This window comes from Rattus norvegicus, chromosome X, assembly GCF_036323735.1.
Source record: "Rattus norvegicus strain BN/NHsdMcwi chromosome X, GRCr8, whole genome shotgun sequence".
In the NCBI taxonomy this organism is placed as follows: domain Eukaryota; kingdom Metazoa; phylum Chordata; class Mammalia; order Rodentia; family Muridae; genus Rattus; species Rattus norvegicus.
The window spans coordinates 87484486-87507861 of record NC_086039.1 but is presented as its reverse complement, the minus strand read 5'-3'; the positions used below and the strand labels follow the sequence as shown (position 1 = coordinate 87507861).

General features: G+C 38.8%; 1 pseudogene; it reads left to right on the top strand.

Annotated features, from left to right (window-relative positions):
• The first annotated feature begins 21796 nt into the window (after positions 1-21796).
• On the top strand, positions 21797-22357 carry Pskh1-ps1 (protein serine kinase H1, pseudogene 1; annotated as a pseudogene).
• The last annotated feature ends 1019 nt before the right edge of the window (positions 22358-23376 follow it).

Sequence of the window (23376 nt, the reverse complement as noted above, 5' to 3'; positions counted from 1 at the left end):
TGGTCTGGATAACTATTTAAGTAGTTAAAAATATCAGTCATTCTTTCAGAAGACCTGAGTATTTTTGTCAGCACCCATGGTGGGGGTTCAAAACCATCGTTACACTAGGTTATGTGTATCCAACACTATTTTGACTTCCATTTGCACCTGAATTCATAAACAGAACCCCTACCCCAACATACACAAAATGAAAGTTAGTTCAAAATTTTGTTGAGTACTGTCCTGTATAGTGTAAACTTTTCTTTATTATTATATACTATAATAAAATAGTGTAATTGAAATATTCAATATACAATGATTCTAATGTAGAATTAGTACCTATGATAAATTTTTGTTTACGACTCTCTCTATATAAGCATCATTCATATTTATATCAGCAAAATTTTGAATTCTGATAACCATTTTTAGGGCATTACTATTATCTAGAAATAAGTCTAGTACACAATATTATATATTATGTTTCCCGACCCTTATTTTATTAAACAGAGACTATGGAGATACACTATTTCAATAAGATCTTAGCATGTTTTATCAGGAAAACTTGTTTTTTTATTGTTTCTTTTTATATTCAATTCTATACAGCTTTCACTTGGGAATCTGCCTTTATTTAAATTATTTCTATGAAGACTTATTTTATTAAAGGTAAGAGTCATAGAGTCAAACTTGTAGTTATATGAAAAATCTTTGAGGTAACTGTATTTTTCTCCTATGTGGTATTCATTGCTTTGGCCAGTGGTTTCAAATTCAGATCAATGCTGATAGTTACATACTAAAAATTTCTTTAAAAGATGAACACTAGCCTTAGTATACATGTTAAAGATACTTATAACACATGTTTTTGAGAAAGTGGAAGAATGAAATTTTATTATTTTATCATAAGAAATGCTAAAAACTGAGAATTTTCATATTAAACAATATGCATATACATGTCAATGTATCACATGGTGGCACATGTGGAGAATTGTTACATGACAGAACTTCTTTTAAATTTCAAAGGAAGAAAAATTCTCAATGTTAAAGAAATTATAGACTCCATTATAGTTTATTCAGTTTTTACATAGCTAAATCTCTTGTTCAACTGGATCTAATAGTTTGCAAAATACTGAATAAATAAAAGTCATTTGAAGAGTTTTGTAATACTGTATATATTAATGATATGTGATAGCATAGTCTCTCTCTCTCTCTCTCTCTCTCTCTCTCTCTCTCTCTCTCTCTCTCTTTACTATAAAGTCCAATCGTCCAATTGCACTGCCTAGATATTCTGGGATATGTGCTCTTCCATAATAGCATGGTCAGAATACCAGGGATATTACCTATTGCCCTGAAAGAAAAGTGACCCTCCATTCAGTAGCTATCACTTCTCCAGAGCTTCCTACCAAAGGGTTAGATTTCAGGTGGAACTTACCTCTCCAGACTAAAATTGTGTCTACCTTTATCTTAAAAATGTTTTGTATATAATTATGTAAATGCCTGGATTATATATGAGTTACACAGTAATTATTTGTAGCCCAGGCAAGCCTAGGACATTAATTCTTTCTTTATGATCAATAACCATCCACAGGCTCCTAACAAAATGTCTGATATTGTAGGCCAGTATCATCACAATATCTGACAGGTGCTAAGATATCCACATATGTATTTTGGGAATTCATTTTGATAACAATGTTCTTAAATCCATTCCCCTTAAATTAATATAAAATAAAATATAAAACAAGAAAAACCATAAATATAATATTTTAAAATTATGAATCATATGGCAATATTTTTCACACATTATAAATTTAAGACAGCAAAAAGTTATTTCCCATGATAACATAGTAGTGAAAATAGAATAGACTTTTTCATGCCCTAATTACAAATGTAAATGTAGAAAGAGAATTAAGAAGTTCAATCAAGCCCAAAAATTCGCTAAAAATATTCACTGTACTCTCAAGGTAATTTTCTTAGATCAATTTTTATTGAACACGGTGTCACCTTTTAGCTTAATACTATGGCAGAATCACCCCAAAACTTTATAGGTTGACTAGCTGAAGGGCTTGAACAAAAAATAGTGTTGCTCATTTTTTTTCTGAAGCTCATTGCAATGGGTTGGTGATGCTGTACCTTCAAAACAAGGAACTTAATTTCTACTCTTTAAAGTAAATTTGGAAAAAAAATGAAAAAAAAACAACAAAATCTCTCTGGGATTTTAGGGGTGATCTGTGAAATTTTAATTTCAATTTTTTAAATTTATTCTTTAAATTTATTCTTTCATCTTTGAGGAAAACATCTATGTTCAAGCTTAATACATTTTTCCTATTTTTTCATTACATATATAATCATAAGTATTTAGTACAGTTTATGTACATGGAGATACAGCATGAATATGGAATTCAGAGAAAAACTTTTAGGATTACTTTCTTGCCTACTATTATGTGGCCATCAAATTCATATTCTTGAACATACAAAGATGGTAAGTTTCTCTACTCATGAAAACCATCATGATAGCTCTACCAAATAATTTGTATCTTATTAAATGTAGCTGCTGGTGTTACTGTTGATAGAATTCTATCCCTGGTTTCTGTTGACCTATCTGGTAACATCTTGCTTCACAACTAGCTAGTTTTCTTATTGTGTGGTTATTCTCAGTTTTCTTTCTTGAATATAGGTTGTAAAATTTTACACTACTGGAGGCAAGGGAACATTTTACCTTTAAATTCTGAATTCTTATTGTTCATTAATTACAGTTAAAATTCAGTTCTCTTTTAGCATGTGTTATTATTATAAGATGTCAAGAAGAACCATATTGCTGTTTCCACACATTTTTAGAAATACACTTACTTTTGCTTAGAGAGAAATGTTTGTACTTAAGAGCATGAAATAATCAACAGATTTCAGACCTCAGTATCCACATTACTTGCCAGCAGTCTCATTGAGAAAGCTACCTCTGGTTGAAGAACATAGCCTCCACCTTGAAGGAAAAGTCAGATAGGGATAGAGGAGGAAATTTGATGCATTTCCCTGACCTACACACAAATACATATGTATATCCACACACATATGCTTATACTGAGAATTTCAATTAAATTATATAAATAAGGAAAATAGCCTCAATAATATAATCAACTTTTACCATCTATAAAATATGACACTAACACCATCCAGCCATAATTTTGCTCCTTTATAACACTGGTCATTTTCCCCCTGTTGTTGAATATATGTTCTTTCTTTCTAAATTATGCATCATTCATTTGGTAATTACCTTCAATTTTCCCTCCACATATCACTATCAGTTATTAACATGACATATACAGTAAAAAGATATGTTTTCTTTTTATCTGAGCCCTCTTCAAAATTTCATTCAAAAACCTTTTCACAGTAATAGCAGCTTTTTCTGCAAGGATCCTCAAACCTTTTCCAAGTTGTGCAGAGCTGGTTTTATTTTAAAGTCATATTTGTTATAGCAACATACTATGTTTTAATACATCTTATTTTCACAGTCGTCTTGAAATTTTAAAATGTAGGATCAAAAACGAGAAACATTTATTTCTGAAGCCGGAGGGGTTTAAATTAATAATGCTACTATCCCTGGTTTTCAGATGCCATCCTGTATACTATCCTCATATGGTCAAGAGAGAAGTCATCATTTTCATATGTATTCTTTAATATCATTGGCTCAGTTAGTGAAGATTCCATTCTTATAACTAAATTAATGACAAATGGTCTTTTTACTTTCTTTTTTACATTTTAAAAATATTATCATATTTATGAATATTTTTCTGTATGTAAGTATGTATCTGCATAAATGCACACAGCACTTAAAGAGGCCAGAACATGGAATATGAACCACAGGAAATGAAATTCGTGATGTTTGTGAGATGTCTTATGAGGGCTTATAATGGAATGTAAGTCCTCTAAAAGAGCTTAACATCAGCCTCCTAGCTATCTTCCTCAAATTGGGGTTTCAGCATATGTTTTATGAAGTAAGATTGAAGATTTCAGTGTCTTCAAGCACTCCTGGAGCTGTGCTGACCTCCCCTCACTCCCCTCAGGAGCTTAAGAGACCCATGGATGCTTCAAGCAAAGACAATATTGCTATAGGTAGGATGAGCCTTCAAGGCCCACAATCTCCAGAGCAACTTTTTGAAAAGGCAGATACTATGAAAAGATACACTTAAAAAGTCATTTCATGGCATTAGAAATAAGAATGGAATGAGAATGGTAGAAATAGAACTAGAGACACATTGGTTGTGACAGGTAAGGCTCTATCCACCACTTGGCTGCCCACACTTGATGCATAGTCTCAGCCCTCAGGATGAAGCCTCTGCTGATACTGTCACTTGCAATGCTTACATTGCTGAAGAGAGGAGACATGGGACAATGGTCAGATGGAAACACAATGTTCCAGCCCAGGGTACCTAGGGTGACTGTTGCAGAGGGCAGGCTGATGAGCAGCAACCTGCAACTTATAGCTTCTGCTGTAGGATAAGCTGCTCATCTGCATGATCATCCTTATTTTGAATAACTGCAGGATGTCCCACATGAAAATTGGTTAATTTTCTGGATTGAGTCCCCTCAAGGAACTTCTGTTTTCCATGCTGGTGAAGGAGGCCACGATGATATCCTTGGTCTTTGCTGCCTGCAAAGGTTATGCTAATATAAATGATATATATTGCGACCAAATATGAGATTGTCTATGATCTGTGCTGACACCAGAAACCATGTGGAAATCCAAGATTAATGTTGCTGCTAGATGGATTAGGCAAAATGCTCTTTTGTCATGGTACATGGATGATTGCAACCTCATTAAGCGAGAATGAGAAGACATTGAAAGGTTCTGAGAAAACTTCTACACCCCCCAACCCTGCTAAAGAAACAGTCCAGACAGGAAGCTATTAGATAAAGTATTTTAAAATTGTATTAAATATGCTGATGTGTATCTTTTAACAGTTAATGGCTTCTCGTGGAGAATGGGGATATGTCGCACCCAACCTCGACCAGCAAGGAAGACACGACCAACGAAGATCTTCTTCAAGCAGTTTTACTCAGGAACCTTGATACAATCTTCTGACCCTGGGGAACCCCCGCACCACACTTAAATAGCTAGCGTTGGCCAATCGTAGCAAGCCACGTGGGTCATGCAGATAGGCTGTCACTAAGCAGAAGCTAGCAGGCCAGGCAGGCATAGCCAAATAAGGACTTGTTTACTACAAGGAGCGCTCACCATTGGGAGGGTGGAAGGCGGAAACCAGCGCCATCTTTGAGGCAGCTGCCTACAGGGATAGGGCAGAACTCATTTTTCTTTAAGGTGATGACCACTAGGTGTTTGACCGTGCTCCAATGAATATACAGGCAGTAAAAATTTGACTTCGTAGGGTTTTTGTTTGTTTGTTTGTTTTTGTTTTGTTTATTTTAGAGGAAGCAGAAGAGTGTGAGGGTGAACCTGGGAAGAATGGGAATCAAATGTGATTTGAGTTTGTTGTATGAAATTCTCAAATAATTAATAAATATTATGTTTGGTAAAAGATAAATTTGAGGTAAGAAAATGATTTTGTGTAGTAAATTACAAACTTATTTCTGTATGATGAAGGCTTTATTTCATATCCAATGAAAATCTGCATCTTAAAAGCCCTACTATCTGCCATTAGGCTGTGGTCAGTGCATTGAAGCTATATTTAGACAATGACTCAATATCAAATATGGCCTCCTGGTATGGGGAGATTCTTTCACTTCCTCCTCCCAACTTAAAGATTAATTATTACCATAGCTATCTTCCCTAGGATTCAAAATAGGGCCTTACAAAATATAGCCTGTTTTGTCCATCATAATCTTGGGAATAGAAATTTTCCTTATCTCAATATGCACAACAGATGGAAACTGACAATGACTCTCCATTTATCAGGTCACAATTAAAAACCTTCTCCATATAATGGGAAATTGCCCTCCACAAAGGTATTCCTCCAAATGCCCAGGGCCAAAGGTCAATAGATAGAATGCATCAAACCCAAAAAAGTTCAACTTTAAAAAAAAAAAAAGAAAGAAAAGAAAAAGCAAACATGTACCCTCTAATATGCAATTAGCAACACCACTGACAATCCTAAATATATTTAACATTTCCAAGAGCTCCATACATCCTCTTATCTCCCTCCACTGCCATACAGGAGGAACTCCTCCCATACTATTAACATGGTTTGATACCTCAAATAGAGCTTGGAAAGGAACAGGTGCCCTCCTTACAATTAAAAGTGGCTTTATTTGTGTCTTTCAACAGAACCAGTTTGGTCCTTGTCAGAAACTTTTGGCACTACTCCACCAACAAAGAAGATGCCCTGCCTCTCAATAACAGAGTAAGGATAGAATAGGCAGAGGAGATATGAACTGTGATGGAACATGAACACCTCCTGGAAGGATATCCATGATGTGGTGCCTCTGATGAAGCCATGTGCCCTCACTTGCTATTGCCATCTTGCTCTTACTCTGTCCCCTCACCCCTTCCCCCTCTTTTCACACTCCCTTCCCTGCTCTCTCGCTCCAAGTGCTTGAGACTAGCTTCTACTTTTCTATTCCTCTCTCTCTCTCTCTCTCTCTCTCTCTCTCTCTCTCTCTCTCTCTCTTTCTCTCCCTCCCTCATTTCCTCCCCCCTCTCTCTGCCTTTCTTTGTCTCTATTACCTTCTTAACTCCCCTTCCCACGCCCTGAATAAATTCTATTCTATACTGTACTGTCTGTCATATGACTGGTCCTTCAGGGGAAAGGGATACCTCTGCCTGGCTTCAAGAAATTACCCCTCCCCCCATACCTGACTACACATCAACGAAAACATATTCCTTTTTCCACTTTGTTTTTATCTAAACACAACCTTTGGTGCCTAGACTCAGATTTAGAAACTCCACATGTTCTCATTGCCCCTGTTACTCCATGAAGAACCAACACTCACTAGCTCAAAAACAAGAGAAATGGTAAGAACCCTCCTGCCACTAGTCAGAGTAAAGGTCACCATGGCCGCAGGGTAGATATCTTGATCTCAGAGATACCCAGTGATGCCCTTGAAGATGGAGACACTGACTCTCATTCTAGGACATTTTCACTTGGGTGAGGTTTCCTCTTTCCTTTAAGACAGTTTCTTTCTCATTGCTGAAAAAGCCCAGGCCTAGGTGAACTGTTCTCTGTAGTTAAGAGCACATCCCAGAGCATAGTTCCCAGACTATCACATGATGACCTGGTGATCTGGCTTTTGCTAGAAATCTCTTTGGTTATTAATAATATCTTCAGCATTCTGGTAGGGGAAGTTAATAAAAATTCTCACCCATGGGTTGCTCTTTGCTGTCTTGTCCCTACTTACTGAGATTTCCTGATCTAATTCACAGTAATCAGAAAACAATATCTTTACATTGTCACAAAGCTGGCACTTTAAAACAACTCTTGTGATATCAATCCACAGCACCACCATACCCTCAAGCACAAAGCAGGGAGGAACAGCATTGGGGAATTTGGAACACCTTAGCACATAAAGGTTATCCAGAAATTTCTGGAGGACTGTGGTCCTCCTTGCCTTCTAGAGGAAATACCTTATGATTTCATTGATGCTTTTGCGAGAATTTTAGTATACTAACAGCAGGACAAGGAACTGTGCATGTGGCAGACCCATCCGAATGAGGTTCAGCACTTGGGACTTAACCCATGTGGCAGAAGTTAGCATGCACAGTTACACTTTTCCTGCTATCAAACCACTAAAATTCTTACACAGGCATCAGTGGATTGGTAAGGTTTTCCCTGCAGTCGGTGCAGATGGTCCTGCCCCCCCCCCCCGAATGGTCAAACTTTATGGGCTAAGGAGTCAACATTTCATGGCCATGAGCAGCCTCTTAGTGTCTCAAACAAGTGATTTAACAAACACAAATTGTCTAACTCAGATATGACCAATCAGTATAGCTCTCCAATCTTATCAGAAGACTTCTAATTATTAATGTACTTAAATATACAGGAAAGGACTTCAACCCTTGGGAGACTTACCTCACTAAACCAGTTTTTAACACTACCCACTTGGGATTTGCAGCAGTTACAAAAAGCATAGACCTAGGTAGAGACACTTGCTGGTGAGTCTGGTACTCATGGTAACCCGTACATGGTCCAGGTGATGACCTGAACATTTAGCCTGGTTGTCCATTTGTAATTTGTTATTGAATGTTTTCTCAAGATGCCAGTAAGATAGTTCAATAACAACCCAGTCCTCAAAAGGATGCCTAGTCATCTTCGACCAGGCCTTCAGGGTCTCCACTGGAAAGTCTCCTTTAAAAATCTCAAATCTCTGAAATTAGAACCTGATTTGAGGGCATCAAAACTAACATGCCTGTGCAATAAGTTCTTGATTCACTACTCATTAGACAATGGCTCTAAATGGCCACTTAATGGCACATTAGATCCAATTATTTTATATAATCTTTATACATACTGCCAGTGGTCTGGTAAATTGAAAGAAGTCCCCTATGCCCAAGCATTTACCTGTCTTTGCTGGAACATCTCTCTCACTCTGTTCTTCTTGTTCTCCAACCCAACTTCTAGCCGTGAAATCTACACACCAACTCTAAGCCAAGTGTTTCTCTACTAATGCAAAATATGTTTTTCTATACTATGCAACCTGTCAAAGTTAAATTACACTGTGCTATATTTTCTGTATAAACTCTCAACAAGTGATTTAGCAAACACAAATTGTCTAACTCAGATATGACCAATAAATATGGCTCTCCAATCTTATCAGAAGACTGCTAGTTATTAATATACTTAAGTTTATTACAGACAGAATCTCCAAAAAACTAATAGCTTACCCCTCAAGGTCTCTGAAGATATGAACACAGCTACAAGACAATGCCTGGTTTGTGATATTAAAACCACTGAAAAGCACCACCATTGCCCTGCCCAAGTTTGGTCTACATTGTGAAAAAAATGGAGACTCAAATGCTTCATATTGCCTAAAACAATTGGAGTCATTTTTCATTTCATGTGTCATCTAATCCACAGGAGAAAAAGGTGTGTGTGTGTGTGTGTGTGTGTGTGTGTGTGTGTGTGTGTGTATGTATGTATGTATGTATGTATGTATGTATGTATGTATGTATGTATGTATGTTTCAGCATCTTGTCAGTCCAGGTGCTTACTGCATCCAGGACAGCTCTGGAGATACAACCTCCAGATGTTTCTCTCACAGACTTAGATGCTTCTAGTGGACTTATTCTTTCTGATTTACGGACAGATGGTTCCACAGACACTGGACAACCAGGAAACAGCCTATTCTCCTAAATCTGGACCAATATTCCCATGCCAATTTTCCTAGGTGTCACACCCAAAGTCAGCAGGAAGTAACTAAATATCACAATGACCCTATTCCTGCTCCACTGTTATTGATCTCTAACTTGTTTTCCATTTTAATTAAGATAAAATGGAGAACTTTTAGTATTTTATCTAAGCTCTGCCCCACAGTTACCTGGAAACAGCCATTTTTTTGACTCACTATAAAAGGGGCTGGTTTATCCCTCCTCTCTCTCCTGCTCTTGCCTTCTTGCTTCTGTTCTTTCCCCTTACCCCTCCCAACCTCCCCATTCTTTTCCCCCTTCTCTCTCTATGTACTCATTGCTGACCTCTCTTCTATTCCTCCTCCTCCTCCTCCTCCTCCTTCTTCTTCTTCTTCTCTCTCTCTCTCTCTCTCTCTCTCTCTCTCTCTCTCTCCCTCTCTCTCTCTCTCTCCCTCCCTCCCCTTCTACCTATGTCTCTTTGTCACTCTCTGCTTTTGTCTGTCTCTGCTACCCTTGTAACTCTCCTTCTAATGCTCTGAAAAACTTTATTCTACACTACACTGTCCATGGTGTGGCTGGTCCTTCATGGGGAAGGGATGCTTCAGGGCCCACAGAAGCACCCCCTTCCCCCATACCTGACTTCACATCCACCAAAACATTCCTTTCCCCTCCTTAATTTGATATAACACAATACCCTATAAAGGGTTCCCTTTTCTCTATTCTTATGGCTATTTTGTTTTTCTTTATTCTAAATCTGCTACTGGCCAGCCTTTTCCTAACCCTTCCAATACTCAACATTGGAGATACTTTGTTAGGAAAAACTAGGACCTGCACGAAAAAAAATTATAGAAACTCCCATCTGCTTACTTGAGTTATGCTGTATCAGGATTGAGATTCCTTTGCATCCTTGTTTACACCTCCAACATCCCTAGCTCTTTCCTTTGCTTTCCTTACCACAACCTAGGTAACTGCCTCCACAATGCTTTTATATGCATGTGTTACAGATGTTGGGTGTACCAAAATGAATCCACCGGCCATGCTGGCACCAGGTGTGGTTGTTAACCTTTAAATTTATTTTCATCTTTCCATCAGTGATCCCTGGGATGAAGGATGGCAAATGGGAATTATAGTTAAACTGTACTCTAATGACTATGCTAAATTCCCTGGAAGCAAATCTTTCATCAGTTTGTCCCTACCTTTAAATTGCTCTTTATCCACATTAACATACTTCAACAGGAAAATCAAACTCATAAGTAGGTCGAAGCCACATTTTCATGGCTACAAAACTTCCAATATAAAGTTGACTTTCCTTCCCCTAATTAATGGCCCCAACTCCTCTCAATACTTCACACTTCCCTTTCCCAGCCACTATTTGCAGAAGTTCCCACAGTTGTTTCCATTAACATTTTGATCATAAACTGGATGGACCTTTACCCACATGAAAATCACAAAAATGTCCACTCTTGACTTTACACATCCCCCTTTGCCCTATATAGCACCCTCTTCAAGATTCCATCCTACATGATCCTTTAATATCAGGTACACCAAGGCAATATATGCAAACCCACCTCCCCATTTCTGAAGCAACACTATAGGTCCCTGCATTAAACACTCTTTTCAAGCTTTCTGGACCCCTGTAATGATTGTTCCCAAGGTTTATCTCTATGACCCTGAAGAACTCCCTGTATAGCTGGATGGAGTTAAAAAGGAGAATTTCATCACTCTGGTCATCACACTGACTCTCTCCATCTCACTGGGTGCCACAGGAACCACTGTAGCAGTCCTGATCCGTACATATCATTTTGCTAACTTCAAAAACAGCTTGACCATGCCATGGCTTCCATCCTGGACAGTACTGAGTCTCTCCTAGTGACAGATCACCTCCCTTGCAGGGCTTGTTCTCCAAAACTGGAAAGGCCTGGACTTAATGACTGCTAACCAAGTCTAGCATTGTGTTGGGCAAGAAATGTTACTTCTATGGCTAGTGGAAGGAGACATACAAATGCTCAAAAGCCTTAGAGAAGATCTCTAGTCAACCTGAATGCCCAACACTTCTATTCCTGGGCCACTGAAATCTTTTAGTAGCTTGGCTTCTTCTGCTCCTTGACCCTGTAACTGGCCGTTGGAGCCATACTCGAACTTGCATGCCTGCCTCATCTAATTTATAAAAGAGCAGATAGGTAGATTTATAAAAATTACTGCCTGTTGGGTTACTGTTCAATACCAAACTCTTCCCAACATAGATGGTAATAAGTATGATGACATCTCCCCTTTATAAAACAAAAAGGAAGATATGTAAGGTAAGTGTAAAGGCGAGGGCCAGGCTTGGAGCAACAGTGAGATCAAGATGTGTCTAAAACCTGAAATTATCATCTTGAGACCCTCAGAATTAAGGATTACTCCCTCCTTGTTATGGGCCTGCATGCCGCAGAGCATATAGCCTTAGGATACCCATCTCTACCACTACTGATGCAGTCACACATATTGATGGCCAAATTATAGGTTTAACTTCCTCTCTCCTGGCAAGAACCTGGTCCAACAAGCCCTTGGAATTCTTTATGTAAATGTAGCATTCCAAGTATTTCATCCTGACCTAATAATGTACACTCACATTGAAAAACTCTACCCTCTCTCCAAGGTTTATATTTTATAACCCCTAGTGGTAATACTGAAAAGTGTATTGAAGTCTTATGCTCCTCCCCGTTAATATCTCTCTCTCTCTCTCTCTCTCTCTCTCTCTCTCTCTCTCTCTCCAACTGAGTTCCTCCAACCTTCTCTTACAAGCTCCATTCCTTTCATTTGGGCATGGTGAGCAACTGTGACTTAACACCAGGAAGGCAGAAATCGAACTGGCCTGAGGAGCACTGCAGAAAACATGGAGGAAGTGTGCTTAGTATTTTGCTTTCAATGGCTTGCTAAGCTTGTCTTCTTAAATTTCCAGTACAGGACCACTTTCCCATGGTTGGTAATAGTCACAATGATCTTGACCCTTCCACATCAAACAATAATCAATAAAATGGCTCATAATCATGTCTCTAATATTTGGAGTAATTGGTCAATTTCTATACTGTTTTTACTGATATGACTAGGTTCGTATCAAATTGGCAAAAATTCATGATTCCAGCCCTAGTTAACACTGACACACTAAAAGATCACTTCAAGTTGTACATTCAAATCTTTGTTCTCAAGGTCTCATTTTAATGTCTCAATATAAATTATTCTCCTATGCAAATGCAGAAGTGAATGCTTGCAGCCAATCATCAGACTTAGCTCAGAGACCAAGGTGGGGGAGCTGACAGAAGGGCTGTTAGAGTGGAGGGAGATTGTAGCACCATGAAACAATATTGGCTGGCCAGACCCAGGTAGTAGACCACAAACCAAGGAGTTAACAGGGAGGGATCCATGGCTCAGATACCTATCACTAGTAGAGGATGGCCTTGTTTAACATCAGTGGGAGGGGAGGCCCTTGGACCTGTGAAGGTTTGATGCCCCAGCATAGTGGGAGTAATGGAGTGGTAAGGTAGGAGTGGATAGGTAGGTGTGGGAGTACCTTCAGATAGGCAAAAGGGATGTGGGAGAGGACAGATGAGATAGGGTGGTTGTAGAAGGCAACCGGGAAGGGGTATATCATTTGAGATATAAATGACTTGCATGATTAATAAAAAATATGTAAAATAAAATAAACTACTCACCCACATTTTAAAGTCACATAGACTTTAACATTTCCATCATTCAATCTTTAATGTCTTTTTAAAATAATGTGGGGTCTTTTACCTTTGGGAGCCTTTAAAAAAGAAACAAGCATTTATTTCAAAACCAAAACATCAGGGCATATAAAAAGTGCTAGATTGTTTCATCTATGGAAAGTTTGTGACTGAGCAAAGTCCAATGCAGCAAAGGTGCTCTCTCTCTCTCTCTCTCTCTCTCTCTCTCTCTCTCTCTCTCTCTCTCTCTCTCTCTCTCTCTCTCTGTATGACATGTGATGTGCTAGAAATGAGAGATTTTGTTTTCTTACTTTATCAAAATTATTTCACAGGATAATGGGTTTCACTATGGTAATTTCATATATCTTTATTTGTCCATTCCTGACCTCAACTTGTTCCCCTTCATCCCCTGAATAACCTGCTTCTATGAACAAAATTAGTTATTCTTTGATTTTTCTATAAAATTAATCTGTTGTGTCAATCCAAACTATATTTAAATAAAGACTCTCAATTACTGATTAAACTGAATTATTCCTCTAGTTACTTTTCCTTCTTTTCTTTATTCAACTTTTTACAGCCCAGTTTTTATCCCACTTCTGGTCTACCTTCTGACTGCTTCACGTTCCACATCTCCTCCCCCACCCTTCTCAAGAAGATTTCCTCTAACCTCCACACACCAAACCTTCCTAATACCCAGGGTCCCAAATCTCTCTAGTGTTCAGTGCATTTTCTCTGACTGAGTCTAGATTTGAGAGTTCTCCTCTGTAAATGTGTTTGGAGCCTCAAATGTATATGACGCCTGGTTGGGGACTGCATTTTGAGAGACCCTGAAAATCCAGGTGAGTTAGGATAGCAGGTTTTCCTAAGGGATCACGGTCCTCCTCAGCTTCCTCCAGGTTTTCCCTGATTCAACCACAGGAGTTACCGGGTTTGTTTTTTTTTTTTTTTTTTTTTTTTTTTTTTATCTTTATTAACTTGGGTATTTCTTCTTTACATTTCAATTATTATTCCCTTTCCCGGTTTCCGGGCCAACATCCCCCTAACCCTCTCTATAGGGTTCCACCTCCCCTTCTCTATAGGTGTTCCCCTCCCCATTCTCCCCCCATTACCGCCCTCCCCCCAACAATCATGATCACTGGGAGTTCAGTATTGGTAGGACCAAGGGCTTCCCCTTCCACGTGTGCTCTTACTAGGATATTCATTGCTACCTATGAAGTTGGAGCCCAGGGTCAGTCCATGTATAGTCTTTAGGTAGTGGCTTAGTCCCTGGAAGCTCTGGTTGCTTGGCATTGTTGTTCATATGGGGTCTCAAACCCCTTCAAGCTCTTTCAGTCCTTTCTCTGATTCCTTCAACGGGGGTCACATTCTCAGTTCAGTGGTTTAATGATGTCATTCGCCTATGTATTTGCTGTATTCTGGCTGTGTCTCTCAGGACAGATCTACATCCGGTTACTGTCGGCCTGCACTTCTTTGCTTCCTCCACCTTATCTAGTTTGGTGACTGTATATGTATGGGCCACATGTGGGGCTGGCTCTGAATGGGTGTTCCTTCTGCCTCTGTTCGAAACTATGCCTCCCTATTCCCTCCCAAGGGTATTCTTGTTCCCTTTAAAAGAAGGAGTGAAGCATTCGCATTTTGGTCATCCTTCTTGAGTTTCCTGTGTTCTGTGCATCTAGGGTAATTCGAGCATTTGGGCTAATACCCACTTATCCATTCGTTGGACTTAAATATCTGCACTTGACTCTTTCAGCTTCCTTTTGGGCCTTTAGGGGGCAGAAATGATATGCCCTTGTTTGTAAGCTAACCATAGCATCAATAATAGTGTCAGGCCTTGGAGCCTCCTCCTGAGCTGGATCCCAATTTGGGCCAGTTACTGAACCTCTTTTTCCTCAGGCTCTTCTCCATTTTTATTCCTTCAGTTCGTGATGCCAGGAATAATTCTGGGCCAGAGTTTTTGACTATGGGATGGCAACCCCGTTCCTCCACTTGATGCTTTGTCTTTCTAGTGGAGGTAGACTCTACAAGTTCCCTCTCCCCATTGTAGGATATTTTTTTTCTTTTTCTTTTGGAAAGTACAGACTACTAAATAGTTTGAGTAGATGTTCTAGGTTAGGAATGAGTTTGGTGGTGTATTTCTTCCAGTTAGCGTAATACCAGCTAAATTTTTCCAGCAAAATGGGAGAGCCATTCCTATATTCTACTTTTACATTTGCCAAACATATGAGTATCTTACTTTTTTAAAAATTGAATATAATACTTTATTTCCATTTCAAATGTTATGCCTTTTCCCAGTTTCCTGTCCATAAGAACCTGTTCCCTCCTATACCCCCTCCTCCAAAGGATGGTTCCCCCATGAAGGTGTTTCCCACACCCTCACCCTCCTTTACCACCTCCCCAAACATTCCTGTTCACTGGGGTTCCAACCTTGGCAGGACCAAGGGTTTCTCCTTCCACTGGTGCCCAACAAGGCCCTCCTCTGCTCCATAAGCAGATGGAGCCATGGGTCAGTCCATGCATAGTGTTTGCATAGGGGTTTAGCTCCTGGAAGCTCTGGTTGGTTGGCATTGTTGTTCTTATGGGGTTGCAAACCCCTTCAGCTCTTTAAATCCTTTCTCTAATTCCTCCAACGGGGGTTCCAGTTCTCAATACATTGGTTTGCTGCTAGTGTTCACCTCTATATTTGACGTGCTCTGGTTGTGTCTCTCAGGAGAGATTTATATCCAGTTCCTGTCAGCATGCACTTCTGAGCTTCATCAATCTTATCTAGTTTTGGTGGCAACATGTGGGGTAGGCTCTGAATGGCTGTTCCTTCAGTCTCTGCTCTAAACTTTGCCTCCCTATCCCCTGATATGGATATTTTTGTTCTCCCTTTTAAAAAGTAGTAAAGCATACACATTTTGTTCATCCTTCTTCTTGAGCTTCATGTGGTATTTGGATTGGATCTTGGGTATTTCGAGCTTTTGGGCTGACATCCACTTACCAGTGAGTGCATACCATGTGTGTTTTTCTGTGTTTGGGTTACCTAACTCAGGATGATATTTTCTAATTCAATCCATTTGCCTATGGATTTCATGTAGACATTATTTTGGGTAGCTAAGTAATACTCCATTGTGTAAATATACCACACTTTCTGAATCCATTTCTCTGTTGAAGGGAATGTGGGTTTTTCCAGCTTCAAGCTAGTATAAATAAGTCTGCTATGAACACAGTGGAGCATGTAGACATCTGCTGTCACCTGCGTTTTTTATCTTATTCATTCTGACTGGCTTGAGGTGGAACCTCATGGTTGTTTTGTATTGCATTTCCCTGATGACTAACAATGTTGAACATTTCTTTAGGTGCCATTTGATATTCCTCAGCTGAGAATTCTTTGTTTAGATCTGAAGCTCATTTTTAATAGGGTCATTTAGCTCTGTGGAGTCTAACTTGTTGTGTTCTTTGTATATTTTGGATATTAGCCCTCTATCAGAGGTAGAATTGGTAAAGATCTTTTCCCAATCTGTTGGTTGCAGTTTTGTCCTAATGACAGTGTCCTTTGCCTTACATAAAGAAACTTTGCAGTTTTATGAGGTCCCATTTGTCAATTCTTGACCATAGAGCATAAGACATTGGTGTTTTGTTCAGGAAATTTTTCCCAGTGCCCATGTGTTCATGACTCTTTCCGACATTTTCTTCTATAAGTTTGAGTTTATCTGGTTTGATATGCATATCCTTCATTCACATGGACTTAAGCTTTGCATGGGGTGATAAGAATGGATCCATTTGCATTCTTCTGCGTGGTGACCTCGGGTTGAACTAGCAACATTTGTTAAAAATGCTATCTTTCTTCCATTGGATGGTTTTAGCTCCTTTGTCAAAGATCAAGTGACCATAGGTATGTGGGTTCACTTCTGGGTCTTCAATTCTGTTCCACTGATCTATCTACCTGTCTCTGTACAAGTACCATACAGTTTTTTATAAGTATTGCTCTGTAATACTGCTTGAGGTCAGGGATGGTTCTCTTACTATTGAGTATAGTTTTCACTATCCTGGGTTTTTTGTTATTCCAAATGAATTTGCAAATTGCTCTTACTATTTCTATGAAGAATTGAGTTGGAATTTTGATGGATTGCATTTAATCTATAGATTGCTTTTGGAAATATGTTCATTTTTACCATATTAATTCTGCCAATCCATGAGCATGGGAGGTCTTTCCATCTTCTGAGATCTTTTTCAAGTTCTTTCTTCAGAGACTTGAACTTCTTGTCATACACATCTTTCACTTGCTCGGTTAGAGTCACACCAAGGTTTTTATATTATTTAGGACTATCGTGAAGGGTGTCATTTCCTTAGCTTCTTTCTCAGCCTTTTTATCCTTTGAGTAGAGGAAGGCTACTGAGGACATTTCATCTAAGGCCCTTAGCTTTGTGTCCCGAGAGTCTCTCACCTCCTAGGTCTCTAGATTGCTCCCCTAATCTTCTACCTTCTGAAGTTGCCTTTTTTGATTCCTCTTGCTCACCCTCAGGTCTTCAGTCCTGCCCCCACACCCCTGCAAACAACTGATCATGTTCCCATCTTCCCCTCCCTGTAGCCTTTCCAATCCAGGCCCCTCCCATCTCCCTCCTCACTCCTATGATTGCTTTCTTCGCCCTCCCAAGTGGGATTGAGGCATCCTCACTTGGGTCTTTTGTCTTATTAGCCTTCTTGAGTTCTGTGGATTTTATTCTGGGTATTCTGTATTATTTTGGCTAATATTCACTTATTATTGAGTACATACCGATCATATTCTTTTGGGTCCAAGTTACCTCCCTTGGGACAATATTTTCTAGTTCTATCCATTTGTCTGCAAAACTCATGATACTGTAGTTCTTAATAGCTGATTAGTATTACATTGTATAAATGAACCACATTTTTTGTATCCATTCTTTCGTTGTAGAATATCTGGGTTGTTTCTAGCCACTAGCTTTCACAAATAAAGCTGCTATGAACATAGTAGAACATGTTTCCCTGTAGCATCATGGGACATCTACTGGGTAATGTCTCTCAATTGTGCAAACAAACAAACAAACAAAATAACTCTATGTGAGAACTGAAAATGAGGAGTAATTTCCATGATTTGAGATATTTAAGTATAGCAGAGCCTTTTGTGGTTTTAATGAAATAATTCTGAGAATCCAGGCATTGGATGGTAAGATTTAACCATTGTGTGCTGAACTTCTAACTAAGGAATATGTACATATCACACATATCGTATCTTATGAATTATCTCCTGCCTCAGTATTTTAAACAATGCTCTCCATAACCTTCTGATTGTTTAAAGAGCTGAGTTGCCAATAACTGAGGCGAAAGTATGAGACAGGATGTCTGGCAGAGATAGGCAATGTGGGACGGACTCTCATGTGCAAGAATCCCCAGCCAAACACAGAGGAAGAAGGAGGTGCCAGAACTGGAGATTTGGAGGTAGTAGTTTATGTGGTAGGATGAAGGCCAGGCCAGTATTGTCAGGTTAGTATAGCTGTGAACTGCCCAGCAGTAGTGCCAAAGCTTATCATAATTATAAAAGGTCTACATATCATTATTTGGGAAGTGGCATTCTAAGGTAGTTCTCATTTAAAGTAAAAAAAAAGGATTAACCCAAGAGAGTGTTACTGCCATGTAATTCAGTTTGGTGCTCTTTTATGGGACTTATGGTATGAAGTTGATGAAGGCTGAGGTCATCATTACTAAAATTGGTAAATTTTTTTTGATAATATCACAAGTTAAACTCATGAGTTAGCATAAATGCATTGCAAGTGACTTCAGCCCAGTTGGAGATGTGCTGCTTATAAAATCAGGGTTTTGGTAGGCACCATCGTTCCCTTTGTTCTCATCCTCAACTTACTTTACTCATTTTTTTAGGATATTGATATATTCTCTCCTCATTCTTGTTTTAGGGCTTTGTGGCAATCTTATAGTTTACCACAGGCTCCCATATTCATTGACAATTGAGAGCTAATTTTTGTCTGAAGTAGAGAGTGGAAAATGAAGAAAACTGGATATTGACAAAAGTTAAATAAAATATACCAAACAATGCTAGAGGGGAGGAATTCTGATTCTTTTTACAGTGTAGCTGGATAAATATTGATTTTTTAAAAATCTATGATATACTTCAAAATGACTATAAAAGATTGCCAAATACCCTAAATATAAATATTTGAAGAGACAATAATAATTTTTATCTTTACTTATAACACCGTGTATTCCATTGTGAAATTGCAAAAAGACATACAATTTCCATGCCCTAATAATAATAAATCAAAAGATACATCATTTATTTATAGGTAGGAGATAACTGCGTGTATTAGAAAAAATTAAGGAATATTTCCCAGGTAAATGTTCAATAAACTTAATAAACTTACAATGACTACAGAGACTAGATGTGAGTTTATGTGTGTATGTGTGTGTGTGTGTATATGTATATATATATATATATATATATATATATATATATATATATATATAATTTCAAGCACTAAGCAACATAGATCTGGACCCAGAAAAATAAATAATAATAAATAATATATATGTAAATAATATATTTATGAAAACACTAATTTCTAATTCAATGCACCCTGCTTTATAAGTTGTCTATTGCAGAGTCACTTTCTCTTCTCATCCTTTTGCACTTCAGTAAGATTATGTGCTCTTTCTGTGTCATTCAAAAGCATTATAACCTTTTCCTTCAAGCCAGGCATTGTAAATCCAGAAAGGAAGCTACACAAAATCTTGTTTACTGCTAGAAAATACTTCTTTACATTTACAGAACATCTGGTGAACTAGTTTTGATCAACTAAAGCAAACTATATAAAATGCTGTAAGGTATAGCGTGAAGAAAATTCATATGTTTACTTAAAGAAAATATAGGAATTGGTCTTAAGAGACCAAGGTTAATTTAAATGTTACTACCTGAAGGGAAAAACTGAAAAAAATCTGCACAGTTGGCAAGGTGAAGACATTGCTAAACACACAATTTTCCTTCTCTGGTTTAGAATATGAAGTCCCTGCTTAATGTAAAACCTTTCTTTTTTGTCTCACCTTGACTCTTTTTGTATAAAATTACTGCAGTCTAAAAAGATGCAAATTTAAAGATGATCATGTATCCTTCTTATTAACTTTCCCAATAGTGAATAAAACTGATTTTCTTTTTCTTAATTCTCAATACTCAAGCAATTATCTTTCAAGCACTAAACAACATAGATCTGGACCCAGAAAAATAAATATGACCCCTTGGAAATTACAGAAGGAAAATCTTGTAAACAGGATAACTGTATTTTCAAGGAGATGGGTGGAGGAGAAGTTGAAACCAGAATATAGTGTATGGAAAAAATACAATTAAAAAAATCACTGGTAAACACAGTCATGTAGATAGACACAGGATATGCAAAAATAAGTAGTCTTAATGATAAAGATGTGAAGGTTACCAGGTATAATTTCAGAAGTGGATATTCATAACTAAATAAAAAAGAGATGAATTTTATTAGGATCATTATTGAAAGTGATATAGGAATGAAACAATGGAGCAAGTGAATATAAGAACCATTCAGATGTACAAGGACATAATAAGTTCTTGAGAGAAGACATCATCAATGTAATTATCTCAATGCAGGAGTGTCTTCATGCACTCAAAGAATATTAAAGAGGATACTGTGATGGGAAAAAATGATGGTAGAGGATGACAAGGGCTTGGAACAAACTCAATCTTATAAAACATTGTAAAGATAATTTAATGAGTACAATTGGTATTTAGTACACGTTTTAAAAAAGAAGTGAATACATGAAGTTGTAAAAGGTTACAGTAAAGGAATCTTGGAAGATTTGGAAGAGTAGAGACAGATGTGATCAAAGCATGTTGTATTCATATATGAACTTCTCAATCTATCATCTATCTATCTATCTATCTATCTATCTATCTATCTATCTATCTATCTATCTATCTTTTAAAATAATTTTTATTTCTTTTATTGGATGTTTTTATTTACATTTTAAATGTTCTCCCATTTCCCAGTTTCCCCTCCAGAAACCCACTAACCCATATCACCCTCCTGCTTCAATCAGTGTGCTCTGTCTTCCATCTACCCTTCTACCTCCCCACCCTGACATTCCCCTATACTGGTGCATTGAACCTTGACCGAACTGAATACCTCTCCTCCCATTGGTGCCTGACAAGGCCATCCTCTGCTACATATATGGATGAAGCCATAGGTCTATTCTTGTGTTCTCTTGGAATGGGGGTTTAGTCCCTGGGATCTGTGGGGGTTCTGGTCAGTTGATATTATTGCTCTTCTTATGGGGTTGAAAATCCCTTCAACTCCTTCAGTCCTTTTTTCTAAAGCTTGCATTAGGAAACCCATCCTCAATTCAGTGGTCGCCTGTAAGCATTTGCCTTTGTATTTGTCAAGCTCTGTCAGAGCCTCTCAGGAGACAGCTATATCAGGTTCTGTCAGCACACACTTCTTGACATCTGCAATAGTGTCTGGGTTTGGTGTTTGCATATGGAATTGTTCCCCCAGATGAGGCAATCTCTGGATGGCCTTTCCTTCACTCTTGGCTCCACTCTTTTCCCCTGTATTTTCTCCTGTGAGTATTTTTGTTCCCCCTTCTAAGAAGGTCTGAAGCATCCACATGTTGGTCTTCCTTCTTCTTGAGCTGCATGAGACTGCATGTGACTGAACAATGCCAACATGCTGATGTGGGAGGATGGTGGGGGTGACTGTGGTCTGGGCTGGGAGACAGTTGGCAAAGCTGACAGTGCACTGCCTACAGGGTAGTTTCTGCCAATCTAACTGAAGAGGATGCTCCCATATCAGTGATGGGCTGTGGCACAAGCAAGTTGCTTTCTGAGTCACCCAAGGATGTCCATCTAGGACTAGTCAAGAGAGTGGAGCCCTTCAAAGGCACTAAGAATTATGTATAGAAGCACTTCATCACAGAGGTGGACAGTGTTGTCCATCTCAAAGTTGGATTACCAGCTACCACTCAGTATTCACCACCCTGCCCTGGTGTTTCCCCTACTGGCCACATAAAGTCTCTCTCAGAACCAACACACATGGCCAGGGTGGCAACGTACAGGGCCAAATTTGACCCATGTGTGACAGCTAAGTATTGTATAAAGGCCCTAGTTGGGCAAGGCAGCTTCAAGATTAGTGGTATGTGTGGAGGATCTGGCAAACTCACAGCCATGTGCTATCAAGATGATTAAAACAAAATACCAAGAAGCGTGGGAGTATGTGAGTCTGAGGTCTGAGTGCTGTACCAGGTGCACCACAACAAAATCATCTAGCTGGTAGAAGTGATTGAGACACAGGAGCATGTATACATGGTAAAGGAGTTGGCCAGTGGTGGTGAGCCCTTTGATCAGATTATTATTTAAGGATGACAACTGAACCTGGCTATACTGGCAGATCATCAAGAGCAAATACAATTATTTGCAGGAGCCCTGGACTAGTGTATCTAATCTGGCCAAGGACTTCATTGACATCCTGCTGACAGTGGACCCTGGAACCCTGATGGTTGCACTGTAGGCCCTAAGACACCCATGGGTAGTAAGCATGGCAACCTCTTCATCCCTGAAGAATTTTTGCCGATCCATCTTCCAGTACCTCCTCAAGCTTGCTTCCTCTCATTGCCAGAGCACCATATCTTCCCAGTCCACATGTTCAATCTTCTACAAATGTTCCAACAAGGCATACCTTGTTTTGGAATTCGAACTGCCCAAGGTTAACCTGTGCTATCAACAGCATTATAATGGCTGAGCCACCAGCTATGCTATGGGCACACTATTGTTTTATGGTGGACAGTTTCTGCTGAGTCACTTGGGCCTAATACCTTCTCGATAGCTAGAGATCATGCCCAGTTGTATGTAGAGTCTGCACCCAGTTCCTCTCTATATCTTTAGTAGTCCCTAACTCTTATCATGGGCCTGGGCCTATTATGATGGAAGGGTGGGCCAGGGCCTCTTAAACTGAGAGCCTGGTAGACAGATGCTCTGTTTGAGTTGGAAAAAGATACAGGATTTAATCCCCAATGATCTCCCTAACTTTTGCCAATTTCTTGGACCAAGGGAGGCTACTGTGTTGGGTAGAAAGGGTCCTATGTCTCAGGACTCTTAATCTATTAATTTTATAACCCCCTTTCCTCCACAAAGCATTCATTGTTATAGCTTCCATGTTCTTTGTCATACTAATACTTAAGATTATGCTGCAGTGGGAGGTCTGGCTTGTGCTATGGCTAAATTGCCTCATTAGTACCTTAGCTACAGTTAGATTCAAGCAACTCTGTCTGCCCTGGCCGAGATCTATCTTCATAGATAGGTGCCATTAAGGAATCCTTTCTATTCCCCAAACTTGCCAGGACCTCTGGCTTTACAGACTGTAGCATGGACCTTAACCT